At 42.6% G+C, this 13,669-nt stretch overlaps 1 protein-coding gene across 2 annotated transcripts in view; it reads left to right on the top strand.

Annotated features, from left to right (window-relative positions):
• The first annotated feature begins 1,105 nt into the window (after positions 1-1,105).
• Positions 1,106-13,669, top strand: part of RNF144B (ring finger protein 144B) — a 220,906-nt gene continuing 208,342 nt past the window's right edge. Inside the window, exon 1 of one of the 2 annotated variants that reach the window (XM_058285295.2) lies at positions 1,106-1,269. The gene's annotated coding sequence lies outside the window, so the exon portion shown is untranslated. The remainder of the gene's footprint in view (positions 1,270-13,669) is intronic. The other variant, XM_071210992.1, reaches the window with a different exon arrangement.

A 13,669-nucleotide genomic window follows, 5' to 3' on the forward strand; every position in this document is an offset into this window, starting at 1 on the left:
TTGCTACTGCATTTTCCATTAGAACTCTCTTCTTTGAACAAATCGACCTGCTCCTCCCCGAACCTGGGCCTGAGGACTGGGTTTCTCGTACGTGAGGCTCCAGGCCTGCTCAGGAACCAATGCCAGGGGGCTAATTAATGCCTCTTGCATTCACCTGGGGCCTTGACAGGTGGCAGGTATCAACAATGCAGGCAAAAAAGACTTGCCCTGTCTTGTGCAGCTGAATATATCCTTTCCGAGGCCAATCGAAAATCCTAGCAACCTAAGTGTAACTAGTGGAGATGTGTACATTAAAATAATGGAAGGAGGTATAGTGGGATAATTCAAATGACTTGCAGGAGATTCCCAGAGCTCAGTGTTTACAAGAAGTGCTAAGTGCTCTTCTTAAGAGAAAAGAGGCTGGAGGCCAGGAACAGAGGTCAGTGGTGCCCCATTAAGAACCTCACTGGGCAGATGAAAGATTTTTTAAAAATTTGTCTTTATTTTTTTTAAAAAAATAAGACACATAGATCATAAAAAATGTTCCATTAAAAAATATAAGACGTTCCCATATACCCCACACCCCCCTTCCCCACTCCTCCCACATCAACAACCTCTTTCATCAGTGTGGCGCATTCACTGCATTTGGTGAATACATTTTGGAGCGCTGCTGCTCCGCATGGATTGTAGTTTACTTTGTAGGTTACCTTCTCCCCCAGTCCATTCAGTGGGTTATGGCAGGATATATCCAGCATCTGACCCCGCAATATCCTTTAGGACAACTCCAAGTGCAGAAAATGCCCCGACATCGCATCTCTCCTTCCCTCTCCCTGCCCCCAGCAAATCCCGTGGTCAGTCTCCACATCAATGCTACAATTTCTTCCATTGCTAGAGTCACAGATCAAAGCTTTTTAAAGAGTGTTCTCAAGCTGTCCCAAGACCCCTCGCGGTCCCTGTGCCAGGTAGATGGCGCCCGTGGGGAGGCGTGCGCGGGGGCGCGCCCCGGGAGGCGGGCAGGCGCGCGCGAGGGGCTCGGCTCTCCCGAGTCAGCAGCCGCGGGAGAGGAGGCGCCCGGGGAGGCGAGGAGCGGGGGAGCTTAGGAGCGGGGGGAGAGGAGGCCGGGCAGCTCGGGCGGGGGGCGGGGACGAGCGGGCAGCGACGCCCCAGGGGCCGGTCGCCAGGGGACCCGAACGCCTTTGGTGGCTGCAGCCGCTGCTCCCGGGAGCTGGCAGCCGCACCCCCGCGGGGCGCACGCCCGCGCCCTCCCAGCTCTCGGCCCTCGGGCGCAAGGTAAGGAGGGCCCGCGGTGCCACGAGCCCGCTCGGCCTCCCCTGGGCGGGCACCCCCTCCTCCCTCCCGAGCCCCTCTCCGCGTTCGCGGGGGCGCGGAGCTGCCCCTCACGGCATTCTCCTCAGGGGCGCCGGCCCTCGGCTGGGGTGCTCTCCACCCCGCGTCCCGGGGGCCCGGCTGCGGGGGCAGAAGGTCCCTCACCCTCTCCAGGTGCGCGGGGCGGCCGCCAACGCGCCGCTTCCCCCTGCGCAATCTGGGCTCGTTTCCAGGCGGAACTATCACAACGCCTCCCCTGCCAGAACATCCCTTTTATTTTCTTTTTTTTTCCGTTGCTCCCCGAACTTTGGGGGGAGAACCTTGCCTCTTGGCCGCGGTGAATGTGCCGTCTTCCCTCGTGTATCCGCTCGAGGCAATAGGTCTCCCCCCTCCTTAAACACGGTGGCATGTCGACAAGGTATTTGGGGAGACTGGGGTGCTGGAACTTTTATCACAGCTTTAGCAACAGCTCTTGCCCAGGTTCTGGAGGAAAAAAATCCGGGTCCCACCCCTGGGACCCTCATCCAGAAGCTCTGGGGGCTTGTGCCGTGCGTCCCTCCCCCGCCCCTCCTAACCTCTTGAAAGTATCTGGAAGGGTCCCGCGGCGGGGGGCACCCTCCAGTTGGTAAGCGGCGCCTGGAAAGGAACTGTGCGGAGCAGGAAAAAGGAGCGACAGGCAGGAGCAGTCCCCGCGGGCTTCCCCTCGAGATGCTGGGCGGGTGGCCGTGTCACTGCTCCTGGCGCTGCAATTTGGGGACTGGAGGGTTAACTCTCCTTAGAAACTCAGAGGGTGGTGAGCCAGGCTTCCGAGAGCCCCGGCTGGAGTCAGCGTTTGAACATCCGTGTTGTAAAAGCGAGAATTCCTTCCCGGGGCGCCGGCTCTTCGGAAGGACTGGGGCGCGTCCCCATGGGAACCAGAGAACCTCCCTCCTTTGTGCTGAGGACCTGAGGCAGACCCCGGGCGTTTCCACAGGTTGCTCGCTTTCAGGCGAAAGCCCCAGCCGAGTCTTGTCTCTAGGAACCGCGAGGAGGGACGATCCCCTTCCTCAACCGAGGTCCCGCTTACGCTTGGAGTAACTTGAACCAAGCGCCTCTCCCCTGCACAGGTAAAGAGCAGGTGCGGCCAACCCTGTCAAGTATGCTTCACACTGAACTGTGTGCTTCAGAGTGGCCAGATGGGAAGTGTGACCATGTAGTAAGAAGAGGGCGCCTGCAATCTATATGGTGTTTGGGTTTGCGCCTTGTCTAGATGTCCACCTGCTGCTTTTCACCTAGATCCCCGTATGTACTGAGCCATTGTGTGTGCCAAACTATCACAGAGTAATACCAGAGGAGCAGTTACTTTTATTTATCTGTATTCGGAAAAGTGAGGTGAAGAACTAATAAAAAAAAATGTATCATAAAGTGGGTATGATATTAAATCAGACATTGATGAAATGAGAATCCTATTATGAATAGGGATGACATATAGGGAATTCAAGACAACCAGGAAGCCGTAAAGCATTTTGAACCCTTAAGAAAAGAGTCACTGTATAGTTGTTGAGCCAACGTGGTGTGTTTTCCTGGCAAACTTTTTGTCCTTTCTAAAATTAACATTTCCCCCCCCCCCCCCCCCCAATCCGGGAAAAATAGTGCAGATGCACATGCAGTCAACCAAATCCAGAAAATTCTGTGTTGGAATTTTAAAGTGACTTTAATTTATCCCCATAGAGCAAGTCTTATTAGCCTATGCTACAAAATATGCAGAAATATTCATTGCTTGCTGACTTTTGCAAAGCATTGGCTTAATGAGGGTAGTTATGGGCAGAACACAAAATTACTTTATGGGTTTCACTGGTTTGGGCAAAACTATTATTATTTTCCTAAGGTTTTTGTGTTTGTGTGTGTGCTCTGAGACTTACATAATTATGTACATTTATGTAACACATGTTTTTAATAGGAACACAAACCCACAATATTTTTCTTTGTGACAAAACACTGTAAGCATTAGGTTTTGATTACTTTTTCATGGAAATTTTAATGACAGAGCTAAAAGCTTCAAGGAAATAGCTCCATAAAGATCTATTAGGAAATAGAAGGCCTTTTTAATAAAAAAATGTTTGAAGCCCTTAGCTTGTATGTGTAACCCATGTAGAGCAGTCCTTTGTGAGTGAACAAGGGTGGTAGATCCAGTTCTGGCAGCCTCAGACAGTGGGTGATTAGACCCTGCCACTCTTCTCCAGGCCTTTAATTTGGTTTGTAACTCGATGCTTCATTCACCCCATACTCTCCCTGCCACGCTAGCTCACAGAGGAATTGCTGGCACTCTAGGTTGCATTTTTTCCCCCGGGTTGAATTTTTTTCCCTTCCCATCAATTAGAACATCTTTGCACAGATTGCGGAAGGCAGTTACATTTTTAGCTCAGTATTCTAAGAAATACCTTTGGCCATGAACTGAGTAGTCACAGTGTAGCCTAGCTCACAAATTGCTTTATATCATTCTGCTAATGTTAATTTCCCACCTATTCAACTATGTAGAAATTGCTGGAGAAAACAGTGCTTACTGGAACATGGAGACTGATATGACCACAGGCAGAGAAAGAATTTATTGAGAAGCTCTCCCAACAGAGGGGGGTCTGAAGAACAGACTTCAGCCCCCCCACCCGCATGGTGGGAGTCTGAAGAGAGACTTCAGCCCACTCCTGGAAGGGGGGAATTTGAATTTATACAGAACTTTCCTAGGCGGGGAAATGATAGTTAGTGGGAGATGGTTGAGGGCTCGAGTGAGGTGCAGGGACCAATAGGAAGCCCTGGAGGTGAAAACTTTCCCTGATAATGACTAGAGGATAGTGGGTTAGGGAGTTATGGTTTCTTGGAATGCTGCAGGAGCAGATGTTTCTTTAATCTGTAGGGATTAAAGGGTTTCTTTATCTCCCTCTGGTATACAGGTAGGGAAGGTCTCCACTTCCCTTTACTCCCATCATTTCTACGTGGTTTCTTTGTGCTGTGTCCTTGGACACATAGGCTTATGGGGGATGGGGTTAGCCTTTCCCCAGTGCATATCAGGGGAAACTGAGCTACAGCTTGTTAATTACTGCAAACCTGTAACAGAAATAATAGAGACAAAGTATCAAAAAGGGAAGGTACTTTAGAAGTCATCTAGGTTCTAATCCTTTCTTTCTACAGATGAATATTGAAGTCCTCATAGCCACAATCCAAACTTTGAGAAAAGACGTTCAGTTTTATGTTCTTTCCAGTTATTGTAGTGATGAGAATTTTGTTCACTTGCTATGAATTTATGAGAGTGCAATAATGTAGCGATGGCAGCAATGTGTGTTGCAAATCGCAGCTAGATTTCCAGTGAAACAATGGGATGATAAAAGCAAGCAGGTCATTTATAAAAGCAGTGAATTATTTTACCCTACTATCCAAGGTTTCCTATTACATTAGGTGGGGACCACTTCAACTGGCTGACAATAAAAGGAGTACACTAAGACAGATGACTATAAAGAGAGGGCAGAGGAAAGTAAAGGCTTGTAAAGGGCATGACTTACTGAGTCAACAAATCATTCAGCATTGGTTAGCCTTCAGGCCCATCCCCAGAGATTTTTTTAAATTTTATTTTTTAATTTTACTTAGATTACACAAATGTCACATAAAAAATATAGGGAATTCCCATATGCCCCACTCCCCACACCTCCCACAACATCCTTCATTAGTGAGGTACGTTCATTGCAATTGATGAACACATTCTGGAACATTGCCACTAAGTGTGGGTTAAAGTTTACATTGTAGTTTGCCCTCTCTCCCACCCAATTCTGTAGGTTATGACAAGATATATAATGGCCTGCATCTGACATTGCAATGTCATGCAGGACAATTCCCACGTCCTGAAAATGCACTCCTATTACATCTGTTTTCTCCTCTCCCAGCCCTCAGAACCTCCAGTGGCCACTGCTTCCACATCAGTGATATAATTTCTTCCATTGCTAGAATCACAATAAGTCTATAGTAGAATACCAGTAAGTCTACTGTAGGCCATAGTTCATTCCCCAATTCTGAGGATTCTGGTATGGTCATGTCCATTCCACCTCTAATTGAGAGGGGGCTTAGATCCCATGGGGCCAATGAATGGGACTCTCTTGCTTGTAGTTGTAAACTTTCTTGGTTCCTTGGTATGGTAGTTGTCCATCATCATCTCCTTGTTAGTTGTCCTGCCCAGGTATTTTAATCTGAAGTACTGGAAACAATCTTTGGAGGTTCTAGCCCTCAAAGTTCTACAAGTTAGGCCTGCCTTTTGGAAGCCCCACTTCTGGATGCTTCTATCTTTCAGTGTCTTTTTTTTTCTTAGGATTTATTTTTTATTTACTTCTCTCCCCTTCCCCGCTCCCCCCTGCCCCAGGTGTCTGCTCTCTGTGTCCATTCACTGTGTGCTCTGTGTCCACTTGTATCTTTGTCAGCAGCACCCAGATTCTGTGTCTCATTTTGTTGCATCATCTTGCTGCGTCAGCTCTCTGTGTGTGAGGTGCCATTCCTGGGCAGGCTGTGCTTTTTTTCCCACTGGGCAGCTCTCCTTACAGGGCACACTCCTTGTGTGTGGGGCTCCCCTACATGGGGGACACCCCTGCGTGGCAGGGCGCTCCTTGCGCGCATCAGCACTGTGTGTGGGCCGGCTCATTACACAGGTCAGGAGGCACTGGGTTTGAACCATGGACCTCCCATGTGATAGGCGGACGCCCTATCCGTTGGGCCAAATCTGCTTTCCTCAATGTCTTTCTTGAAGATCTATCATCTACTATATATAGGCACTAAGAAGATTGAATCCAGTCATATAGAAACTAGAGAAGGGAAGCAGACATGCCTCAACTGATAGAGCATCCGCCTACCATATGGAGGGCCTAGGGTTCAATACCCAGCGCCTCCTGACCTGTGTGGTGAGCTGGCCCATGTGCAGTGCTGATGCGCACAGGAGTGCCATGCCACAGAGGGGTGTCCCCCGCATAGGGGTACCCCACGTGCAAGGAGTGCGCCCTGCAAGGAGAGCCGTCCTGCATGAAAAAAGTGCAGCCTGCCCAGGAGTGGCGCCACACACATGGAGAGCTGACGCAGCAAGGTGATGCAACAAGAAAAGACGCAGTTTCCCAGAGCTGTCTGACAATGCAGGTGAACACAGAAGAACACACAGCAAATGGACACAGAGCAGACAACAAGGGGGATGGGGATAGAAAGAAATAAGAATAAATCTTAAAAAAAAAAAAAAAAGAAACTAGGGAAGTACTCTTGCTTGTACTACAACTTGTTAGCATTTATCAAGGTACTTTATACACATTAAGGAAACATCTTCGCAGCTCTAACAGGTAGCCATTAAATATATAAATTTCTGAATTGGATAATTAAGCATCTTAAACAAGGTGACATACCCTTCAACACCCACACTGCTTCCTTAAGGAGAGCAAGTTGTTTAGTCTACAGCTGATGATATACTCATCTGGGAATGTCTGACAAATTTCCTAATTCTGAATAGACTTAAAAATTTTTATATTTCAACTTAAATGTATTTAGTGTGTGGAGCATTCTTTATCGCTGGTTTTAATGATGAAGTCAACTACTGCATTTAAAATATGTGTTCCAAAGTTGAATTAATCCTCAACAATCAAATCTTTAAAAACTCATTTTGGGAAGTGGATGTGGCTCAAGCAATTGGGCTCCTGTCTACCATATAGGAGGTCCAGGTTCGATACCCGAGGCCTCCTGGTGAAGGCAAGCTGGCCTGTGTGGCAAGCTGGCCCACGTGGAGTGCTGGCCCATGTGGAGTGCTGCCCTGTGCAGGAGTGCTGGCCCGTGCAGAGAGCTGGTGCAGCAAGATGACGCAACAAAAAAGAGACACAGAGGAGAGATAATAAGAGACGCAGCAGACCAGGGAGCTGAGGTGGCACAAGAGAATGATTACCTCTCTCCCACTCTGGAAGGTCCCAGGATCGATTCACAGAGCATATGAGAACACATGCAGACTCTAATGAGAATACAAGCAGACACAGGAGAACACACGGCGAATACACAGAGAGCAGAGAATGGAGGGAGGAGGAGAAATAAATAAATAAATAAATCTTAAAAAACAAAACAACAAAACACATTTTATTTCTAGTTTCATGAAATTTTGTCATTCACAAGACATCTTTGATATGACTAATTTGCTACACTTTTCCATTGCTCTCTGCAAGGGAGTCCTGACTGTACAGTACCATTTCCTTCTATGGCTTTTTGGAAATTTCATCCTCTAGTGTAGTCAGTTCTACCACAGCAGGTGTAAAATGCAATCTACTTTATTAGAATTTGTTTTCTTTTGTTCTTTATATTAAAGGTAGGATGTTAGATTTGTTTGGTTTAGAAATTATGTAATTCGGTTATATTTTTCCATGAATTTCATTTCAGGATAGTAAAAGGGTGACTTACAAAATATTTGTCATAAAAATGATCTTGAGCCTGTGTTAAAGGAATCTATGGTCACGTTCTGAAATAAAGGTGAGCATTGAGTCTGATAGGGTTGAGAATCATTGCTCTATAAAAGAAGAGTCTTATGGAATCTGAGACAAATATAACTAGGTAGCAGAAAAATCTTCAGTTTCATGAATTAATATTTAATGTGTCTTTTGGCTTTTGTCATTTAAACAGCTTGAGTAACATTAAGCCTTCTTACTTAAAGGTAACAGTTGTCTCATTAAAGTTGAATCTTGTATGTAGAAGCTTGGCCAGGAGAGAGTCATTTTTAATTTTTTATGTATTTTAATTAATTTTATTTAAAAATGTCCAAAATTTGCAAAACTGTACTAACCAAGCAACAACTCCCTATACTGCCCTTCCCCCTTCCCCTGGCAACCACTAACTACTTTCTGTCTATGAATTTGCTGTTTCTACATATTTTGTATAAATGAAATCATGCATGCATTGTTCTTAAGGTCCTTGCTTATTTCATTCATTATAATGTTTTGAGGTACAGCCACGTCACAGCATGACTCAGAACTTCATTTCTTCTTAAAGGTGGAATAATATTCTGTTGTATATATGTACAACCTTTTGTTTTTCCTTTCCACTGTTGTTGGACACTTGGGCTATTTCCACCTTTTGGCTATTGTGAATAATGCTGCTATGAACATTGGTGTACCAGTATCTGCTTGAGTCACTGTGTTCAGTTTCTTTGGGTGTATACCTAAGAATGGAGTTTCTGGGTCATATGGTAATTCTGTATTGAACTGTTCGAGGAACCACCATACAGCTTTCCATAGTGACGGTACCATTTTACACTCCCACCAGCAAGAGTACAAGGATTCCAATTTCTCCAAATGCCCCCCAACAATTATTGTTTTCTACTTTTTGAATAGTAGCCATGCTAGTGGGTGGGAAGTGGTATTTCATTTTGATATTGGTTTTGATTTCCCTAATGGTTAATGAGGTTGGACATCTTTTCATGTGCTTATAGACCATTTGTATATCTTCTTTGGAGAAATCTATATTTCAGTCCTGTGTCCATTTTTTAATTGGGTTGTTACTCTTTTGGTTGTTGAGTTGTAAGAGTTCTATATATATTCTGAATATTAAGTCCTTATCAGATCTATGATTTGCAAGTGTTTTCTCCCATTATGTTGGTTGTCTTTTCACTTTCTCAATAATATCTTTTAATGTCCAAAGGTTTTAAATTTTGATGAAGTATAATTTACCTCTTGTTTCTTTCATTGCTTTTGCCTTTGGCATCACATCTAAGAATCTATTGCCAAATCCAAGATCATGAAAATTTGTCCCTATGTAGTCTTCTAAGAGTTTTATGGTTTTTATCTCCTATATTTAGGGCCTTGATCCATTTTGAGTTAATCTTTGCATATGGTGTGAGATACGGGTTTAACTTCATTTCTTTTGTATGCAAATATCCACTTTTCCCAATATCAAGTATTGAAGAGATTATTCTTTCCCCTTGAATGGTCTTGCCACCCTCCTGAAAAATCAATTGGCCATTGTATTAGTCAGCCAAAGGGGTGCTGATACAAAATACCAGAAATTGGTTGGTTTTTATAAAGGGTATTTATTCGGGGTAGGAGCTTACAGATACCAGGCCATAAAGCATAAGTCACTTCCCTCACGAAAGTCTATTTTCACGTGTTGGAGAAAGATGGTTGCCGATGTCTGTGAGGGTTCAGGCTTCCTGGGTTCCTCCCTTCCAGGGTCTTATTTCTCTCTGGATTCAGGGTTCCTCTCTTCCTGGGGCTTGCTTCTCTTTTCTCTGTGTGCTTACTTCCCAGGGATCCAGCTTAAGGCTTCGGCATCCAACTCCAACATCAAAACTCCAACTTCAAAAACCCTCAACTCTGTCCTTTGCCATGTCTTTTATCTGTGAGTCCCCACCCACCAAGGGATGGGGACTCAATGCCCTAATGATGTGGCCCAATCAAAGCCTTAATCATAACTTAATCACGCAAAGGTACAGACCAGTTTACAAACATAATCCAATGTCTATTTTTGGAATTCATAACCATATCAAACTGCTATAGCTGTAAATGTGCTATTTCTTATATTTCATTGGTCAGTTCCATTGGAACTGCCATTATCCCCGTTCTACACTATTTTGATTACTGTAGCTTTGTAGTTTAAAAAAAAATCAATTTTATTGATAGATATTAATAAAGCATACAATCTATCCAAAGTGTACGATCAATGGTATTTGGTATAATTACATAGTTGTGCATTCATTAATTCAGTCATTATTAGAGCATCTTCCTTATTCCAGTAATAATAATAAAAAAGACCACAGACAAAAGAGCGCTGCCCCTTAATCACTTCTCAATCTCTCTATGCTTCCCCTGCTGTACATAGCTGCTATTCTGTTTCTGTATTTCTAATTTATTTGTGTTTATGTTTTGAATAGATGAAACAATATATAGTACCTTTTGTCTAGTTTCTTTCTCTTATAATATTTCTTTCATTTTTTTACCCTTAATGGAAGATTATTATTTAATAATATATTACTGTACACTACTGTCCTTATTTTGCTTTGGTTGTATTTTGCCTGATTTTAATATCTTGTAATGTTAACTTACATTTGTTCAATTTAAAAGAAAAGCAGTCTTATATCTGCAATATTACCCATATTCATATTTCACATGAGGTTTAACTGTGCTATAAAATCCATGTTATATTTTTTCAGTTTTCCTTCTAATATAAATGTACCTGATCTTTGATTTGTCCTTTCAACCACTGTCATATCCATGTATTAGCTCGGCTAGTTACAAACACCATGAGGTGCTTTCACCATTTCTATTCATTTCCAAAGATTTATGAACAACCTTTTTACCAATTTGGCACAGATGAACCCTCAGCTTTCCATTCTCTACCCTCCTTCTATTTTCTGGTGACCTATATTCTAATTATTAACTCCATGTGTTTATACAATGTACTTAGTTCATAATAACAGTCATACAGTATGTGTCCTTTTGTGTCTGGCTTGCTTCACTCGACATAACGTCCTCCAGGTTCATCCATGTTGCCATATGCCTTACAAGTTCATTTCTTCTTACATCTGCATAGTATTCCGTTGTGAATACACCACATTCATCAGTCGATGGACACCTGGGTTGTTTCTAACTTTTGGCAAATGTGAATAGCGCCACAATGAACATCAGTGTGCAGATGTTTCCAGGTATTCTTGCACAATTATTTATTAAGCAGTTTTATTGAGGTAATATTCACATACCATATGATCTATCCAAGGTATATAATCAATGGCTATTAGTACAATCAAAATGTGCATTCATCAGAAACAGCAGCTATGGACAGCAGGGAAAGCAGAGGGAGATTAAAAGGTGAGGAAATTTCTTGTTTGTCTGTTTTTTGTTTATTGTTTTTGAAACAATGAAAATGCTCTAATAATGATTGATGTGTTGAACGTACAACTATGTGATTATACCAAATACCATTGATGGTACACTTTGAATTAATTGTATGCTTCATTAATATGTATCAATATAATTGATTGGTTTAAAAAAAGTTGGGCATTCATAACAAAAAATTTTAGAACAGTTTCATTACTCAAAATGGAAAAACTCCACACCACTTAGCAGTCCTTCCCTAGCCCTAGATAACCACTAGTCTCATTTTTATAAATTGTTTAATATTTACATTTTATATAAATGAAATCATACAATATGTAGTACTTTGTGTCTGGCTTCTTTTACTTAGGATGTTTTTTTTTTTGGTCTGATATTAACATCTTATAGTATTAACACATATTTGTTCAGTTTCAAAGACAGTTTTTATATATGAAATTTTACTCATGTTCATATTTCACATGTGGTTTTACTACACTATAAAGTCCCATGTTACATTTTTTAGCTTTCCTCTTAGTAATAAACATGACCTTAGACTCTCCTTATTTATTTGTTTTTAAAGATTTATTATTTATTTCTCTTCCCTTCCTCCCCCATCTGTTGTCTGCTCTCTGTGTCCATTCGCTGTGTGTTCTTCTTTGCTTGCATTCTTAGCAGCAACTGGAATCTGTGTCTCTTTTTGTTATGCCATCTTGCTGTGTCAACTCTCTATGTGTGCAAAGCCACTCCTGGGCAGGCTGCACTTTTTTCATGCAGGGCAGCTCTCCTTGAGGGGTGCATTCCTTGTGAGTGGGGCTCCCCTGACACGGGGGATACCCCCGCATGGCAGGGCACTCCTTGTGCTCATCAGTACTGCATGTGGGCCGGCTCACCACATGGGCTAGGACGCCTTGGATTTGAACCCTGGACCTCCCATGTGGTAGGCAGATGCTCTATTGGTTGAGCCAAATCCGCTTCCCTTAGACTCTCTTTAAACCACTTTAATACCCACATAATAGTACTGCTAATTACTAACAATATGTTGGGTTTTTACCTTTTCTAGTCATTTCTGAAGAGTAACTCACATCCTTTTTACCAATTTGGCACAAGTTAACTCTCAGCTTTCCATTCTCTAATCTCATTCTATTTTCCGGTGACCCATATTCTAGTTGTTAACTCTATGAGATTATACAATGTTCATAGTAGCACAATCATACAGTATTTGTCCTTTTGCATCTGGCTTGTATCACTCAACATAATGTCCTCCAGGTTCATCCATGTTGTCATATGTTTTACAACTTCATTTCTTCTTACAGCTGCATAATATTACATCATGTGAATACACCACATTCATGGGTTGATGAACACCTGGGTTGTTTCCAACTTTTGGCCATCATCAATAAGGTTGCTATGAACCTTGGTGTGCAGATATCTGTTCATGTCACTGCTCTCAGTTCTTTTGTGTATATACCCAATAGTGGTATTGCAGGGTCTGGTGGAAAATCTATATTCACCTTCCTTAGGAACTGCCAAACAGTCCTCCACAGTGACTGTACCATTCTGCATTCCCACCACCAGTGAATAAGTGTTCTGATCTCACCACATCCTCTCCAACATTTACAGTTTTCTGACTTTTTAATAGCAGCCGGTATGGTAGGTGTGAAATGATATTTTGTTGTAGCTTTGATTTGCATTTCCCTAATCACTAGTGAAGTTGAACATTTTTTCATGTGGTTTTCACCATTAGTATTTCTTTTTTGGACAAATGTCTCTTCAAGTCTTTGCGCTCTTTAAAAATCAGATTGTCTTTTTATTGTTGAATTGTAGCATCTCTTTATATATCATGCATAATAAACCCTTATCAGATATGTGATTTCCAAATCATTCTTCCATTGAGTTGGCTGCATTTTCACCCTCTTGACAAAGTCCTTTGAGGTACAAAAGTGTTTAATTTTGAAGAGGTCCCATTTATCTGTTTTTTCTTTTGCTGCCTGTGCTTTGGATATAAGGTCCAAGAAGCCACCACTTACCACAAGATCTTGAAGATGTTTCCCTTCATTTTCTTCTATTAGTTTTGTGGTCCTGGCTTTTATATTTAGGTCTTTGATCCATTTCGATTTGATTCTTGAATAGGGAGTAAGATAGGGGTCCTTTTTCATTCTTTCAGTTATGGATATCCAGTTCTCCCAACACCATCTGTTGAAGACACTGTTTGATCCCAGAAATGTGAACTTGGTAAGTTTGTCAAAAACCAGTAGAGGTGAGGGTTTACTTCTGACTTTTGATCCTATTCCACTGATCAGTGTTTCTATCTTTATGCCAATACCATGCTGTTTTGACTACTCTAGTTTTGTAATATGTTTCAAGGTTAGCAGTGAGAGTCTTCCTACATCACTCTTCTTTTTAAAGATGTTTTATACTATTTGGGAGCCCTTTCCCTTCTAAGTGAATTTGGTAATTGCCTTTTCTATTTCTGTGAAGTACACTGTTGGAATTTTGATTGGTATTGAATTGAATCTATAAATCAATTTTGG

Source organism: Dasypus novemcinctus, chromosome 22, assembly GCF_030445035.2.
Source record: "Dasypus novemcinctus isolate mDasNov1 chromosome 22, mDasNov1.1.hap2, whole genome shotgun sequence".
NCBI lineage: Eukaryota > Metazoa > Chordata > Mammalia > Cingulata > Dasypodidae > Dasypus > Dasypus novemcinctus.